Below are 17838 nucleotides of genomic sequence, written 5' to 3' on the forward strand. Positions count from 1 at the left end.
TTTATACTTTTTGGTGCAAAACTGCGCTAATGCAGTTCTGTTTCAAAAATGTTACCGTCGGCTTGCGCTTTTCTAAAGCATCAGCCGGGTGCCAAATTAATGGAATGCTGCAAGCCGGTGCTAAGCGTGGGCTACTGTCAGAAAATAATTACGTTTGCCGGGTGAGGGTGGCGGTAGGGTTAAAGTTGGTTTTGCCTCAAAAAATTATGCTAGGCTGTTTAGAGACAAAAAAAATGCTGATAACCAGTCTAGCGTCATTTTCTGATGCACAGCAATCCATAACACATGACTCCTGTCTTAGCAAAGACAGGAATCATGCCCACCACCTCAATGGCCAGCACAGGGGACCAGTGTCCCCTGGGCAAGGCCATTACACCCAGTGCCATCCAGGGGGGGGCATGTCAGGGTCCCCAATGGCACTTAGAAACTTTTTTTTAAAATACTTACCTAGACTTCACCTACTTACCTGGAATGGGGACCCCAATCCTCTGGTGTAGGCGGGGGTGTTTCTGGGGCTTGGGGAGGGCACCTATGGGCCCATTCCATGGTGTTTGGCCATGGAAATGGGTCCAGAGGTATCTTAAAGCATGGTCTGACCCAGGAGTTAAATATTTGTGCTAAGCAGGCTTATCATCATTATTTAGGCCCGCCTCCCACCCATGCGCCATTTCTCCACAGGGGAAAAATATGGCACTATGGGCTTAGAGTCATTTTTTGGACGTGAACACCTACCGTGCATCACATTGACGCAAGGTGGGTTCCCGCATACAAAAAATGACATTAACTCCTATATTTTGATGCTAGACGGGTCTAGCGTCAAAATATAAATATGGAGTTCAGTTTGTGCTGTTTTTGTGTAAAAAAAAATAACGCACAAACATCACAAACAGAGTATAAATATGACCCTAAGACTCTCTACTCCTACTCGACTCTGAAACTGATTATTGTGTATGTTAGACTTTTTCATCCTTGGTGTTGACTCCCTTAAATGTTTGCCTCTGTTTCCCAGATTGTTGATGTATACTAGACTCTGATTTTGAGCTTTTTGTTACTCTGGGCACTTTACCACTGCTAACCAGTGCTAAAGTACAAGTGCTCCTTTGCAAAATGTGCATGTAATTGGTTTATCCTTATTGGTATGTTTGTTTTATTAGTGAGTCCCTAGTATAGTGCACTACAGGTGCCCAGGTCCTGTAAATCAAATGCAACTAGTGGGCCTGCAGCACTGGTTGTGCCACCCACATAAGTAGCTCTGTAATCTTGTCTCAGACCTGCCACTGCAGTGTCTGTGTGTGCAGTGTTAACTATAAATTCGACTTGGCAAGTGTAGCCACTTGCCAGGCCTAAACCTTCCACTTTCTTACATGTAAAGCACCCCTAAGGCACAACCTTGGTAGCCCCCAGGGCAGGGTGCAGTGTATGGTTAAGGTAGGACATATAGGTGGTCTGTACAACCCTGGCGGTCGGTGTTAAAGCGGCGGTAACCGCCAACAGACAGGCGGAAGACAATGTACCGCCCACAGTAACATGAGAGGCCAATCCGCCACCTTTTCCAGGGCGGATTCACAGCGAACAAAAACATGGCGGAAACAGGACTTGGAAGGGACAACGCTTACCTCTACACACCCCATGAGGAACCAGGACGCCATGGAACCGGAACTCCAGATACTCCCTGCCTTTGTCTTCCTGCTCCTCTAGCAGGAGCACGAACGCTGGTGGCAAAGAGCAGGGTGAGTACTGCACCTTGGACACAGGGGAGGGGGGAGGGAAAAGAGAGTGACACACACACCAACACGCAAAACCCCCAGCCCCACCCTCACCCACTACAACACACACACAAATACATCATGATACATTACAGTTACACCCCCCAACCCTCCAGAAGAATGCAAAGATAAAAGAAAATGATTTGAACATTTGTAATCTATTAAAATCCAGTATTCAAAAAATATATATACACTATAAACAAATATATACACTAAGAATACAAGTCCAGGTATTGCCCCATTAAAGTCTGTGGACTACTGGGCCCAAAATGCATGGGCGAGGCCCACATTCAATACCTGATCAAAACGGAGAGAACACTGCAGGGGCATCAGATAGAAATAAAACAGGCACCTCAGGGGGAAGTGAAGGGGGGGCACCTCAGCCAGATGAGTGCACGACGCCAGATCCACGAGGGTGCTCCATCCCCACTGCTGTATCCTGAGGAGTGCAAAACCACAGTCTCACAAGTCTCTCCAGTGGGTGGTTTGCCCACTGCTGTATCCTGGAGAGTGCAAAGCCACAGTCTCACAAGTCTCTCCAGTGGGTGGTTTGCCCACTGCTTTATCCTGGGGAGTGCAAATCCACAGTCTCACAAGTCTTTTCAGTGGGTGGTTTGCCCACTGCCGTATCCTGGGGAGTGCAAAGCCACAGTCTCACAAGTCTCTCAAGTGGGTGGTTTGCCCACTGCTGTATCCTGGGGAGTGCAAAGCCACAGTCTCTCAAGTGGATAACAGTCTCCACTGGTTCTGGAGGGGGCCCAGAGTGCTTCATCCTGCCAAGGACTGAGGTAGTGGATGCCTTTCTCTACTGGTTCTGGAGGCGGCTTTGTGCCCAGAGTGCTTCATCCTGCCAGGGACTGAGGTAGTTGATGTAAATCTCCACTGGTTCTGGAGGGGGCCTTGTGCCCAGAGTGCTTCATCCTGCTCGTGGCGGCCTCAGTGCGTCAGAGCTTTCGGCACTCATTGGCCTGCGGTGCTTGTGGTGGCGGTGTCCTTGCCAGCGATGCTTATGGCGGCGGTGTCCTTGCCAGTGGTGCTGGTGGCGGCGGTGTCCTGTGAAGCGGTGCTGTGGCGGCAGTGTCCTTGGCAGCGGTGCTGGTGGCGGCGGTGTCCTGTGAAGCGGTGCTTGTGGCGGCTGTGTCCTTGGCATCCGTGTTGGTGGCGGCGGTGTCTTTGGCAGCGGTGCTGGTGGTGTCCTTGGCAGCGGATCTTGTAGCCACTGCGTCCTTGGCAGCGGATCTTGTAGCGGCTGCGTCCTTGGCAGCGGTGCTGGTGGCGGCAGTGTCCTTGGCAGCGTGCTGGTGGCGGTGGTGTCCTTGGCAGTGGCACTGGTGGTGGTCTTGTCTGCCGTGCAGGTTTGCTGCGACTTGCCTTTCTTTCTGTGCCCCTTCCCCACCTTGGATGGTGGCGCAGCTGTCTTCCCACTCCCAACTGTACTTTGGGGGCAGATGTTTTGCCTTTGTCCCTCCGGGCAGTGGCCAACTTTTAATGCTTCTGAGGTTGGGGACTGTCCGTGGTCTGGCTCCTTGGCACACTGGCTGCCCTGCTGCTTGGCGCACTCCAGAAGCCAGTTACTGCTGGCACCACCGTTCCCGCTGATGTGGTGGCTGAGGTGCTGGGTTGGGGCCTGGAAATGCGGGCCCTAGGGGACTAAAGGGGTGGGGGAGGTGAGGGGAAGATTTCAAGGTTGGACAGGAAAGGTTTTTTGGGGACACTGGGACGGGTAGATTGAGGGGGTTTGGGAGTGGAGGAAGAAGTAGTGGTTGAAGGAGGTGTACGTTTGCTAACTTTGGGTGAAGGTGCATGGGCTGGAGGCTGTCGTGAGGTGGATGGCTGTTGGGTGGGTGTGTGGCTGCGTTTGTGTACCTTAGGAGGTAGGCTCTCATACACACTGGGAGAGGACACAGGGAATGTGTGAATGGTAGTGGGGGTGGTGAGTGCTTGTGAGCGGGGTGTGGTGATGGGCGTGCTGGTGATGGATGTAGTGGCTGCAGATGTAGTGCATGCAGGTGTGAGTGGAGACGAGACAGGGAGGGAGGAGGGAGACGAGGAGGAGGGGGACACAGTGGAGGCAGTGGATGTTGGTATGTCTGCATGGGTATGATGCTTGTGTAGGTGCCTGTGGGATGTGTGGTGCTTATGTTTGCCAGAGCTTCCCTTGTGTGTTGAGGTGTGTGCATGCTGGTCTGAGGGTGTGCTTGGGCTAGGCTGAGGTACAGGTGTTCGGGTCTGGGTGGAGAAAGTTGGAGGAGGGAGGCTGGACACAGGGACAATGGCTGCCATTAGTGCTGAGGCCAGAGTCTGAAAAGCTCTCTTTTGGGCTGCCTGACCGGAATGAATGCCCTCCAGGTATGCATTGGTCTTTTGCAACTGCCTCTCTACACCCTGGATGGCATTCAAAATGTTAGCCTGCCCAACAGTGAGAGACCTGAGGAGGTCAATGGCCTCCTCACTGAGGGAAGCAGGGCTGACAGGGGCAGGGGCTGAGGTGCCTGGGGCAAAGGAGATGCCCACCCTCCTGGGTGAGCGGCCATGGGGCACATGCTGAGGGGCTGCTGGGAGGGCGGTGCTGGTAGGTGTGGTGGCGACTGTACCTGTAGATGCGGGGGGCACAGAGGGGACCGGCACTGCAAGGGAGCTCCCATCAGAGGAGGAGTCCGTGTCGCTGGTCTCAGCTCCTGTCCCTGCCGTGGAGCTCCCCTCGCCCTCCATCCCACTGGTGGCTTCAGACTTCGTTGCCTCGCCCTCCAGGGCCATGTGGGATGCAGCTCCCTACTGCTCCGGTGCCACTGCTCCTCCACCTGATGATGCTAATGCACACAAGAACAGGGAGACCACAAAAAGGGGGGGAAGGCAGAAGAAAGACATGTTGAGTGCATGCAATACCGCTACCGTTGGTGGACACTACAGACACAGATGCCCCCTGCACTACGTTGTGCACTTTGAGTTCCCTAATTAATCACAGGGACATGGGGTACAAGGCCTATGCCCGATTGCTGCACACATGAAAGTCACAGGAGCCTGACTAGGTGTAGTTGGCTCTGAACACAGGTGGGGTGGGGTGCCACATGGCCTGCCTTATGAAGGGAACTTGCCTACTAAACTCGCCCTGGCCTAGGGCAACCCACAGCCCACCTCCCCCACCCAGACACCTCCAATGCGTGCAGTATCAGCTGAATGAGAGTGTACTCACCCCCTTGTGGCTGCTGTGATGCCCTCAAGCACCGAACCAACTCCGGATACGCCACCGCCAGGATCCGGAACATCAGGGGGGTCATGGTGCGACGGGCACCCCTCCCACGTTGGGAGGCCATCCCCAGCTGGGCCTCCGCCATCTTCTTGCTCCAGCGGTGAATGTCCTCCTGTCTTTTCCGGCAGTGGGTGCTCCGTCTGTGGTGGACCCCCAGGGTCCGGACTTCCTTGGTGATGGTATGCCAAATATACTTCTTCTGGTGGGCACTGACCTAGAGGAATAGTACAGGGTAAAAGGAGAAGATATAACCGTCCGCACCATCACAGTCATTGGCCCGCATCCCTACTCTTGCCATGACGCGCATGCACTCACTGTCGTTTCATGTACGCCTCATTCTCCCCTCCCCTATCTTCCATCCACACCACTCCACACAGGCATTGCCCATTCAGCATGCTCACAGTATACTTACCTGTTTGTCTGGAGGACCGTAGAGTAGCGTTTACAGGGGGAGGTCCCGATCCACGCGTTTCTTCAACTCCTCCGTGCTGAAGGCAGTGGCCCTTACCCCAGACACATGAGCCATCATCGCTTCCAGACTAAGGTCACAGCAGCACTGGCAGTGTAGGTCCTCTCGTGTCGAAGATCAGGTATCAAGTGAGTGAACAGACAGAAAATGGCGGTCATGTCCGCGGCGGTGCGTACCGTCACCGCCGGCGTACATTGTCATTGGCTCATTGGACCCATAGGGTCCAATGTTAACCAATGCAGGATTGCGCTGCGGTCTTCGACCGCCTACCGCGACGGTGCACAGCACCAGCGCAGTTACCTCATATCCCCTTGTCCCACATTACAGGTCAGGCAGCCACCATTTCATGGGGCCACATGGCATCAATTTTAAATGCGTCACACATATCTAGGCCTTGCTTACACACTAATACAGGCACATAGCGGATTTAAATACATGTGGAATAAAGTTGTGTTTTCGTACCTCAGTGTTGGCTGACTCTCTGCTCGCTGTTCTCCTCCATAGAGCACGTCCGCTGGGGCAGGTGAGGAGATGGCGGCATCCTCCGGTGTACAGACCGCTGGTGGACCTGTCGACAATGGAGGAGCGACATGTAATTGTCATACACAGACTGGACCGTGCCACAATCCATGAACTGTGTGCCCAGTTGGAGCCAGACCTGATGTCAGCTATCCACCATCCCACAGGAATCCCCCCTCTAGTGCAGCTCCTGTCAGTACTCCATTTCCTGGCAAGTGGGTCTTTTCAAACTACAGTGGCCATAGCATCAGGGATGTCCCAGCCTATGTTCTCCAACGTGTTGTCCAGAGTGTTGTCTGCCCTGCTGAAACACATGCACAGCTACATCGTTTTCCCTCAGGTAGAGGATTTGCTTACAGTGAAAGGTGACTTCTATGCCCTGGGACATATCCCCAACATCATTGGTGCCATGGATGGGACACATGTGGCCTTGGTCCCCCCGCAGGAGTGAACAGGTGTACAGAAACCGGAAGAGTTACCATTCGATGAATGTGCAGATGGTGTGTTTGGCCGAACAGTACATCTCCCATGTGAATGCCCAGTTTCCTGGCTCTGTACATGACGCTTACATTCTGAGGAATAGCAGCATCCCTTATGTGATGGGGCAACTCCAGAGGCACTGTGTGTGGCTATTAGGTGAGGACATGGACCCTATACAGTGTGACTAGGTGTCTGGGTCTGGGGATATCCCTAAGAGTTAGTGTGTGTCTAACAGTTTTCCCTCGACGTTTGCAGGTGACCCTGGTTACCCCAACCTGTCATGGCTACTGATCCCAGTGAGGAATCCCAGGACAAGGGCATAGGAACGCTACAATGAGGCCCTTGGGTAAACTAGGAGGGTTATAGAGATGACCTTTGGCCTCCTGAAGGCCAGGTTCTGGTGCCTCCATATTACAGGTGGTTCCATGTTCTGCTCACCAAAGAAGGTGTGCCAGATCATCATGGCCTGCTGTATACTTCACAACTTGGCTTTGCGACGACAGGTGCCTTTTCTGCAGGAGCATGGTCCAGATGGAGGTGTTGTGGCAGCTGTGGAGCCTGTGGACAGTAAAGACGAGGAAGCAGAAGAAGAGTATATCGACAACAGAAACACAGTGATTCATCAATACTTCCAGTGAGACACAGGTAAGAAGACATCACTGCCTCCTACATCTGATACACTTGTTCTACCTCTCATCTGTCTGTCACTTTCACCCAGTGTATGGTCACTGAGTTGTCACTTTCCCTTTCAATTTCACAGATGTTGGTCCCACTGTGTGACATCTGCTTTGTTTCCTCATGGACTAGAGCTGTGTGACATAGGTAAGTTGACAATACAATGGATATAGCAGTTTTCCACAGTTATTGCAAATACACATTTTCGAAAGCACAGACTGACTCCAGATAGTTTTGTGATTTAAGGGTGTTTATTTAAGTGCTAAATAGTGGAGGGGTTTGTAAAATGGTTAGGGGTGATGGTGGAGGAATGTCCATGGCAGAGTCCAGTCTATTAGTCTCACAGGTGCATTGTCCAAAGGGGCATAGGAAGTGGAGCTGGGCCGGCTTAAGGATGGACAGGGTGACAAAGTGGGACAGAAGGATAACAATCAGGGTGGTCTCATTTTTTGGCAGAGGTCTTGGCATTGTTCTCTGTCTTTGTCCTGGATCTCAGGGACCGTTTGCGTCATGGTTCTCCATCTGCAGGGGGTGGGGTGCTGGTGTTGTGGTCCTATGGCTGTGCCTCCTGTCCACTAGCGCCAGTGGAGGTGGTGGGCAGTTCATCGTCCAGGCTAGTGTCAGGGGCCCCTTGTTGTGCCACAGTGTCCCTCCTGGTGTTGACGAGTTCCTTCAGCACCCCTACAATGGTGCTCAGGGTGGTATTGATGGATTTGAGTTCCTCCCTGAATCCCAAATACTGTTCCTCCTGCAGCCGCTGGGTCTCCTGAAAGTTGGCCAGTACCATTGCCATCGTCTCCTGGGAATGGTGATAGGCTCCCATGATGTTGGAGAGGGCCTCGTGGAGAGTGGGTTCCCTGGGCCTGTCCTCCCCCTGTCACACAGCAGCCCTCCAAATTCCCCTGTGTTCCTGGGCCTCTGTCCCCTGAACCCTGTGCCCACTGTCACTGCCCCCAGGTCCCTGGTGTTGTTGGGGTGGTGGGTTAGCCTGGGTTCCATGTAGTGGTGGACACACTGCTGCTTGACGTGTCCTGGGGACAGAGGTATGGGCCCGCCAGGTGGGTGCTGTGCTGGTGTTTCCAGAGGGGAGAGGCTCTGTTGTGGCTTGTGCCAGTGTGAGGGGAACTGACTGTCCCGAGGTCCCGGATGGGCCGGGCTGGTCATCTAGATCCAGTTGGACAGAGCTGCTGTCATCACTGTGGGCCTCTTCTGTGGGTGGAGTGGACATGTCTTGAACCCCCTGTCCGGTGACGTTGGGTAGGGGTCCTGCAGGGGTGTAAAGGCATGATTATTGCATCTGTGTGTGCCATCGTGTGCAATGTGTGGGTGACCATGTACCCCATTGCTTGCATTCCTGTGTAGGACCTTGTGTGCTAAGTGTTTAGTGGTGTGTGTGGGTATGTGCAGTGGCCATGCATTGGTGATGGGTGTCCATGCTCTGTTGTTGCATGCAGGGCTTGGTGTGGGATGTGTGGTTTGTGATAGTGGGACATGTGAGGAGTTGGAGTGATGGGGTGAGGGCGACGGTGGGGGTATGTGATAGCATGCAGGAAGGGTGGGGTATGAAGTAGTAAAAGCTTTGCCTTACCAGAGTCCATTCCTCCAGCTACTCCTGCGAAGCCTTCAGGATGCAGTTTAGCCAAGACCTGCTCCTCCCATGATATTAGTTCTGGGGAAGGAGTAGGGGGCGTGCCACCAGTCCTCTGAACTGCAACCTGGTGTCTTGAGACCACGGAACGTACCTTCCCCCGTAGGTTGTTCCACCTATTCCTGATGTCATCCCGTGCTCTTGGTTGCTGTCCCACTGCATTGACCATGTCCACGATTCTGCGCCATAGCTCCATCTTCCTAGCTATGTTGGTGTGCTGCACCTGTGCTCCAAATAGCTGTGACTCTACCCGGATGATTTCCTCCACCATGACCCTGAGCTCCTCCTCAGAAAACCTGGGGTGTCTTCGCGGTGCCATGGGGTGGTGTGGGTGATGTGTGGGGTGGGGTGTGTTGTGATGTGTGGGGTGATGTTTAGAGGTGTGTGTTGTTTTGTGCGTGGATGTCGTGTGAGTGATGGTGTTGCGTGCCTGTGGATGCTGGTCTGCAGATAGTGGTGTCTCTCTCTGGCCTTCAGTCACAATTGTGGTCGTAAGGGTTTGTGGGTAATGTGGGTGTGTGTTTTATATTGTATTGGGTGTGTGGGAGTGGTGTATGTATGTGTATCAGGTGTGTGTATTTCGATTTGTCCAATGTGGTTGTGTTTTGTAAATGTGTGTGTATTTTGAGCGCGGCGGTGTGTACCGCCAATGGAATACCGCAGTTGAAAGACCGCCGCGTGGATTCGTGGGTCGTGATAGTGTAGGCATATTCCTGTTGGCGTGACGGTGTTGGTTTTGTTATCGCCAGTTTATTACTGACCTTTGGTGTGGCGGACTTGTGTAGGTGTCTAGATTTTGCCGGATTCCGAGCTGTGGGTCGTAATAGCTGTGGTGGAATTCTGCGGCCGCAGTGGTGTGCTGGCGATCTTCTGCACGGCGGAAAGCGTCATTTACCACCAATGTTGTAATGACCCCCATAGTAAGGTGTTTTATATGTTCTGACAATGAAATATTGCTAAATTAATTTGTCCCTCTCATAGGTTAATATAGGGGCTACCTTTAAATATGATTAAAATGTAGATTCCCTTTCGGAGCAGATGGACATGTGGAGTTTGGGGTCTCTGACCTCACAATAATTTAAAAATACATCTTTTAGTAAAGTTGATTTTAAGATTGTGTGTTTGAAAATGCCACGTTTAGAAAGTGAGCATCTTCTTGCTTACACCATTTCTGGTACTCTGCCTGGTTGTGGATTCCCTGTCTGGGTGCAGCACCATTTTTCTTCAATTCAACCTTATGTGTGTGGGTGATCCCCTAAACTTACAGCATGACATTAAGCAGGATGCCTCTTCAGCATAGCTGCAATTCAAAGTTTTTCTAAGCAAGTATGTTGATACGGAAATTCTGTATTTTCACCCCAGGGAAATGCAGCGGTATTGCACCTAAATACCAATTCCAAAATATTGTATGACAATGATATTGTGGTCAACCTACCCTAACTACAAAAACAATGCTAAGAAAAAGATCATAAGTGCATTGTTTTTTACAGTTTCACAATAATATTGTTTAACAATAAGCTTAAAATACTGTTTAATACAGTATCATATTTATATGATGTTTGATTATGGGGGAGTATGTTTAAATTTTAGTATTTTTGCTATTGTGACATTTATTTTTAATTATTTAAAAAACGCTATAGTAATGTATACATTTTAGTTTTGGGAGATTCGGTGGGCAGTGTTTTGATAAATTATGTAGTATTTAATCAAACTTTTTTATTTTGACTACTGTTTAGTTGTTTTATTTGCATCAATTTGTTCAAATGATTAATAAAATATTAATTATGCAATGCATTTTATTTTCGTGTTGTTGGGTTTTGATTGATGGTGTCATTATGTTAATGTTTTAATTATAATTATTTATATATGTTTAAACCATTTTACATTATGAAACTATATATGGTTTGAAATGCTTTACTATTTGTGTTGTGAAACGTGTTGGGTTTGCTTGGATTATGTTATTTTTAAAGTGTATATTATTATTAATTGTTTAATATGTTAAAGTTCAGATGTTTGACATTTAAATGTAAGTTTTATAATTTTCGATTTTAGTTTTTTAGGATGCTGGGTATATTGCATGATTGAGTGGGTTGTTTTTTAATTAAAACTATATTAATTTTAATTAACTAAAACAGGTGATTATTTCTGTTTCTAACTGATTTTGATTTGACCACATGTTTAATTTTACTAAATGTACTTGAATAACTGAATATAAGTTTAACATTTAAAATGTATTTATTATTTTTTTACAGTTTGGCATCATTACAAAAATAAGTTATGATTAGTTCAAAAGTTAAATATTTAACATTTCTATATGTAATGTATATTTGCTTAAGGAAATATTTGCTGCAATTATAAAAAAATAAATTATGTACGGTTTTTATACTTTACAGGTGTTGACAGATACCATTTCTTTTCGAAATCATTTATTAATTAGTTGGACAATCTTTTATTTACAATTCACATATAAAACAAAACATGAACATGTATGTTAATGATTTGTTTCACAATTTACCATTGAATTGTACTTTAGGGTATTTAAAGTTTTTATTTAATTTCTGAAATAATTGTGTTTGGTTGTAATGATTCTGAACTCCTCAGCCCTACTATATACTGCTTCCCCATTGTCTGTGTGGGCCTCTTGGCATTGTTTTTGTTCAGGCAGGTATAACTTCCTGTACAAACACAATCCCACCCTTACTGCTTACACCCCTGCAGCATGGCACAATAGTGCCTGCTTTGGTGCTAGGCAGCACCCAGTGTGTCAACGCTAGGAAGGAGCAGAAGTGATCTATATTTTACTAGTTAGGGCACATCTTCTTTCTCCGTTTCAAGCAAAGCAGTGAACAAACACTGCTTGCAGCTCTGTATCTTGATGTCAGATGCATTACAATACACCACTGTTAGACCTGACATCCTTGTGACAGTCCCATGAAATGTTTGCCTTCACCCCTACTGTTTGCTGAATTAATTCTTGTTGGTTTCAGGACTCTGTTCACTTTAACACTGTTAAACAGCGCTAAAGTGCTAAAGTGCTTGTGCTCTCTCCTTTAAACATGATAAATTTGGCCTACACATGATTGGTACATTTAATTTAACTGTAAGTTACTAGTCAATGGTACTGCATGTACACCATGCCTGCCCTGCTTGTTTTCACCCAGGCCTGCCCTACTTGTTTACATTTAAGACATAATCCAACAGAGAACATAAGAAGGGTCTAGGGAAGGTCCAACTAGAACTGGTCAGTTGGGAAGCTGCTGGGAGAGGGGCCCCTGGAAACTTCTTGTAGACCTGTAGCACAACCAGGCGGTCAGAAAATTGACCATTGGAATGACATCTGGGGTCATGGGTTTCAGGCAAGCAGGTCCAGTCTTTCTTGAGGTTCTTCAGACATCAGGGCAGTTCTTCTTCGGAACCTTCACTGGATTGTTCTGAGGATTGTACTGGAGATGCCACTTTTATGCCCAATGCCAGATTGGAAGGAATTCCCTAACCAATGGGCTACATATTTCCAGGGTTGATCCTGCCCACCTTTTGAGCACTTCCTGTGTGTTTTATTGTAGACTATCCCAGAATCACCTATATCCAATGTGCCAGATCCTTTTTTCCACTCTTCAGAGATTCTTACGCTCACCTACAAGTGTGACTATGATAATGGGCAAACCCTCCCATATGGTCACTCTAAACCACTTCATGGAAACCCCCCCCCCCCACTCCCACAGGATTTAGAGCCACACTGACTAGCAAGACAAAACAGAGGTATGCCTAGGTATGAGCTATATCTTCCAGTGACAGAGTAGGCATTCTTTGAAGCTTAAGAAGGGGCTGGGCATAACACGTAGGTCATCCTGCTCAAGGAAGATAAACACCTCTTCAAACCCAATCCCTTGGTTCACCACCTGGGATCAATCCACATCTCTTGACAGAGGAGCCATCAGCAGTTTGGTGGCACTAGACACAGGGAGAAAGGTATCTTTTGGCTTAGGCAAGAAAACAACAACTTTTTGATAGTGTTGTTTTCAGACTATTAATATAAATTCTGACTTGGATTTCAAATTCTTATTAAAATGAATCCTTGAACCATTTTGGAGCTGCTTTTAAAATGCATTTAAGCACTGTATGTTGTTATAGTGTAACCCAGGGGTTTTTCCTATGGCAGACCCAGCCTTGCCACATTGAAAACCTTGAAGGTTTTCTCTGCTGACGCAGGAAAAAGTTAATTATTCATGTCCTGCTTTTTAAATACTCCACACGTGACCTATGGGTGACTTATATGCATTAAAAAAGGAAGGTTGAGGCTTATCAAGAGGTTTACAGCAATTTTACATCTGCTCACTCAGGCTGCATTGGCAGACCTGGAGTCATGTTTACAGTGCTATTTTAGTGGCTGGCACAGTGAGTGCCCCAGCTTATTAGTAACATTTCATTTACCAGACCTGGGTACATGCAGTACCCTATACTAAGGATTTATATCTAAAATTTAATGTGACAGTTAGGTACATGTCGTTTTTACCATGTTTAGTAAGGTGAGCATAGCACTTTACCATTGGTTACTAAGACCAAATTATGCTGAGTCCTATGGCCAACAAAATGGGTTCAACAAAAAAAGCCACAAATCTGGGGGAATACCACACAAAAGATGGTCATTTCCTACAGCATGTTTTCAGTGTTTCCTGAATTTCACATGATCTTCGTATGGTAAAGAGTTGCAGAAAGTGAGGCCACCTTAAGACATATTGATATACAGCTTGTGCAACATTATGATTCTTCTTTGAAGTTGGGTCATTCATTGAATTAGGAAACTTAATTTGTAGTTGGAAACTGCACATAACAGAGTTGAAATCATGGAAGAAGAACTATACTAGATAATGAGGAAAGTATATACATTTCTGAACTATAGCAAATAGGTGCAAGCATGACTGTAACATGCCATTAGAAGCTCGGAACCAATGTCTAGTCATAGCACTTATACCATAGGCATGTCAATGAGATAGCAAAAAAACGACTGAAACAAATGGGTGTGTATATCTCTAACACTGAGAGTTCCTTTGGGTATATTCCATTCCATTGTTATTGATTATCTGTTACCTTGTGAAATAAGACCTCCGATGTGAACATCATTCTTATTCCTCTCTCACAGGCACAATAGAAATCATGGTCCAGAAAGGGGAATTCAAGCCATCAGTGTTGGGCCTCATCTTGGTGTCCTGGACTGCAGTTAGGGACAGATTTACAAGAAAGTGGTGTATTGGCCCCAACTTTTCTTGCATCCCCCTTGCCACCCCTAACCCATGGTTGCACCATTTTACAATATGGCACACCATGGTGGTTGTTACCACAACAGTGTCAACATTTTTGATGCTGTTGTGGCACTTTGCTGCACTTACGTCAAAAATGTTGATCTAGTGCAGCAAACCACAAGGAGGACCACAGATTATTATGGGTGTGTCACTTTAATGCCTGCCCTGAGCAGGTTTAAAAATGACAGCAAAAATGATGCAGTGAAACCCTGTACATTTCCTTACATAGGAACGTCCTCCTTGCACACATTATGCCTGATGTGGCCCAAGGGGTTGCAAAGTGACACAATGTATGCATTGCACTACTTTGTAAATATGGCGCAAGGGAATGGCCACCTTACTGCTGCCTTAACGTCATAAGAATGACTCTAGGTAAGGCCATGCTGTGGGCTTGTAAATCTGCTCCTTAGTTTAACACAAATGTCCGGGCATACCCTTCGGTTTTAGTGAGTCTCACTTAAGCAGGAGTTTATCTGTATCATTAGAGAAGTGGAATAACATTATGCAATTTAACACTGGTGCCACCCTGATTTGGGCTTGCCACAGATGATACTTATGAGGCACCATCAAATATGGTCACTCATTTCTAAATGCTTTAGCAAGACAGGCATGATCAGAGTAATTATATAGCAGACAACTTACTAAAGGGTCCAACATATACATTATGAAGTACACTCTGAACAGACTGATACTGAAAAATATATTTTCGAGCAGGACAAATGGTGCCAGAGGCACTCGTGTTGACTGTGTTGATTGGCAACATTGACTTCATTATTAATAAAGCATTGCACAATTGTTTCTCAGGGGTATAATGTTGGCCCTGCCCTTTCCATTGCAGCTTGGTCCTTGGCTATTGTTAAAGTGTGAAGTGGTTTGAGAGCATCATCATGACTTTGGTGGTCAGTGGACATCCATGGCAGCGATAGTGGTCAACCGCCATTGGCTTGGCAGTCAGACCACCGTATTATGATGCATGTGGTCCCATAGAGGAAAGTACACCCCAGTCCTGCCGGCACCACCAGGCAGTGCAGACCACCGCTGTGGCTAGGCAGGCCAATCAGACCATTGGAGTCAGTTTTTCTACCAAAACATTATGATGTTGCCTACCGCTAATGTCACGATGGCAGTCAAACTACGACGTTCCAGCAGGCGGAAATGGAGAGTATAAAGGAAGGAACTCACCTGCAGGCAGTGCCGCACGCCCTGTGCTGCAATGAAGCTGATCACAAATGTACTGCTGCTACTCATGGATGGATACCAAAATCCAACTTGCTGTGAATGCAACTGATGATAAGACTACACACCTATCTTTGTCATTAAGCTCAACAAAAGATTGCTGCTCCATTATGCACATAATATGAGGTCATGCTAAATGGACCAAGTACACTTGTCATTGTGTTCTGGGTGGGAGACATTCACAACAAATGACACATTCATAGCCCTAATAAAATCCCCTTTTGGCAGGTCACTGACACTGCATCACTGCACTCCACAAAAATACATGTCTGCTCATCTTAGTCACAGGGACAGCGAAAAATGCAGAACATTCTGTCACACAGCAGCGAAACCACATCATCAACACACCTACCAATTGAACTGACACCCTCACATTGTTCACATGCCATAAAATGTCATCAGATTGAAGGCAAATGTCTATGGTTATGACATGTAACATAAATACCCCTCCCATGAAACATCCCTGTAATGGACCACACATATCACCCACGTTGCAACACAATGGAAGATCAATGAGATGCACATTATGCTGTGAGACAAATATCCAATGCACACAATGCAAAAAATACCTGCATAATAGGAACAGGGGCATCAGGAGCACTCCTGGAATGATGCTTCCTTGGACACATTTCACTTTGCACATTCCCAAAAACATAGGGCCATATTTATACTTTTTGACACAAAACTGCGCTGATGCAGTTTTGCGCCAAAAATATTACCGCTGGCTAATGCCATTTCGTTGTGCTGTGCGGGTGTCAAATTTATACTTTGACGCACGGCAGCACAAACCACAGGTGTGAGTCATTTTTTTTTTACTCAAACCAATGTGTTACCAGGAACCTGCCAGGAGGACCCACACAAGGCCCAGGCAGGACAGGGAGAATTAGAAAAGGAAGTGTTGCTTCAGTGCAGAGGAACAGGAAATTCTGGTGGAAAAGGTGACGGAACACCAGCACCAACTGTTTGTCACCTCAAAGTTGCCAATCAGTAGGAGAGAGGAAATATGGCAACAAATTGTTGACAAGATTAACAGTGTGGCAGAAGTACGGAGAACAGTCATTGAGTGCAAGAAACGCTGGCATGACTGCAAGCGCAGGACCAAGGAAAAGATGGGCAGGAACAGGAAGGCAGCACTGAAGACTTGAGGTGGGAGTCCAGCACTCCAGGAGGCCCTGGAGCACATGGAGGAGATGGTCGCAGCTGTCATCCATGAGGAGATCGTCACAGGGATTCAAGGACAGGACAGCGCGGACTACCAGGAGACAACACAGTCGCATGGGGAATTAAAATGCACAAATGTTAACTGTGAGCAGGGGGGTGGACATACCTACTACACAATGCATGTAAGTCATGATATTTAGGGAGTGGCATGGGTAAAGGGGCACGACACGGGGGCATGGGCTGTACAGAGTAAACTTGGGGCACAATACTACACTACACCAACAACCTTTACATGTGGGTATGCTGCCATGCCAAGGATGTTACAAAGGTAAAGCCAGGACAGGAGGGCAGGGTACAACGTTAAACTGGCAGTCCGTCAGACATCAGCCAGTATTCTCCCTACATACACTAGAGCCCAATTAACAACCTCTGGCCATATCTGCAAGTGGAATTTAACATTGACAAAAGTTGCCACTACCACCTCTGCTGTGTGTGCAGGTCAAGTAGCTAATGGCAGTAACGTCCCCATGCATCAAACGCACCCAAATTGGAGGGTTCAGGATGATAACGTTATCAATCCCCTGAAATCAATACAAATGTCCCAATCTTGTCAAATGTGATTGTCCATAGTTGCTACAAACATCAGCCATTGTCATAAACATTAGGAGGTACACAGCACTAATGTCGTACCCATGCTGCATATGTCAGGGTCCACCCTCTGCCTGGGTCACAATAGCTCCAATGACACCATGCAACATCCCAAATGTCATACAGCTCAGACAACAGCATTGAGGGGGAGGACACATGTAACTGGTTACAGAAATACGCCCGCACAGTCAGAGGAGGAAATGGAACACTGCTAGGACAATCAGTGCAATCCAATGTACCACACATTCCCCAACATCAGCAGTACACATTACCAATGCTGACATCCATATCATGCCATAACAATGCTATACATAGTATATGCTAGGTCTCAACAACATATAGGTAGATGTGAAACATCAGAGAATGGGGCAGTTCCAGATTGTTAAGTGTGGCGCTAGTGCCATCAGAACACCCACAACCAGTGAAAGGCCTCACCATGAGAATGGAAGTAGACGGAGGGTTGAGTAGGACAAGAAGGTGGCAATTCACAACTTGGCCTGAACCAACATCTAGAGGATGTGATGCTGACAAGTCCACAAACTGACCACAATACATGTGACATGCAGGTGGGGCACAGGCCTGGGAGAATGATAATATGAAAGACAGGAACAATGATCAGGAACCAAGATCACAATGTGAAAATAATCGGAAGGCAGGCATGTCACATTACAAATCCCACAACACAG

The sequence above is a fragment of the Pleurodeles waltl genome, chromosome 8 (assembly GCF_031143425.1).
Source record: "Pleurodeles waltl isolate 20211129_DDA chromosome 8, aPleWal1.hap1.20221129, whole genome shotgun sequence".
Taxonomy (NCBI): Eukaryota; Metazoa; Chordata; class Amphibia; order Caudata; family Salamandridae; genus Pleurodeles; species Pleurodeles waltl.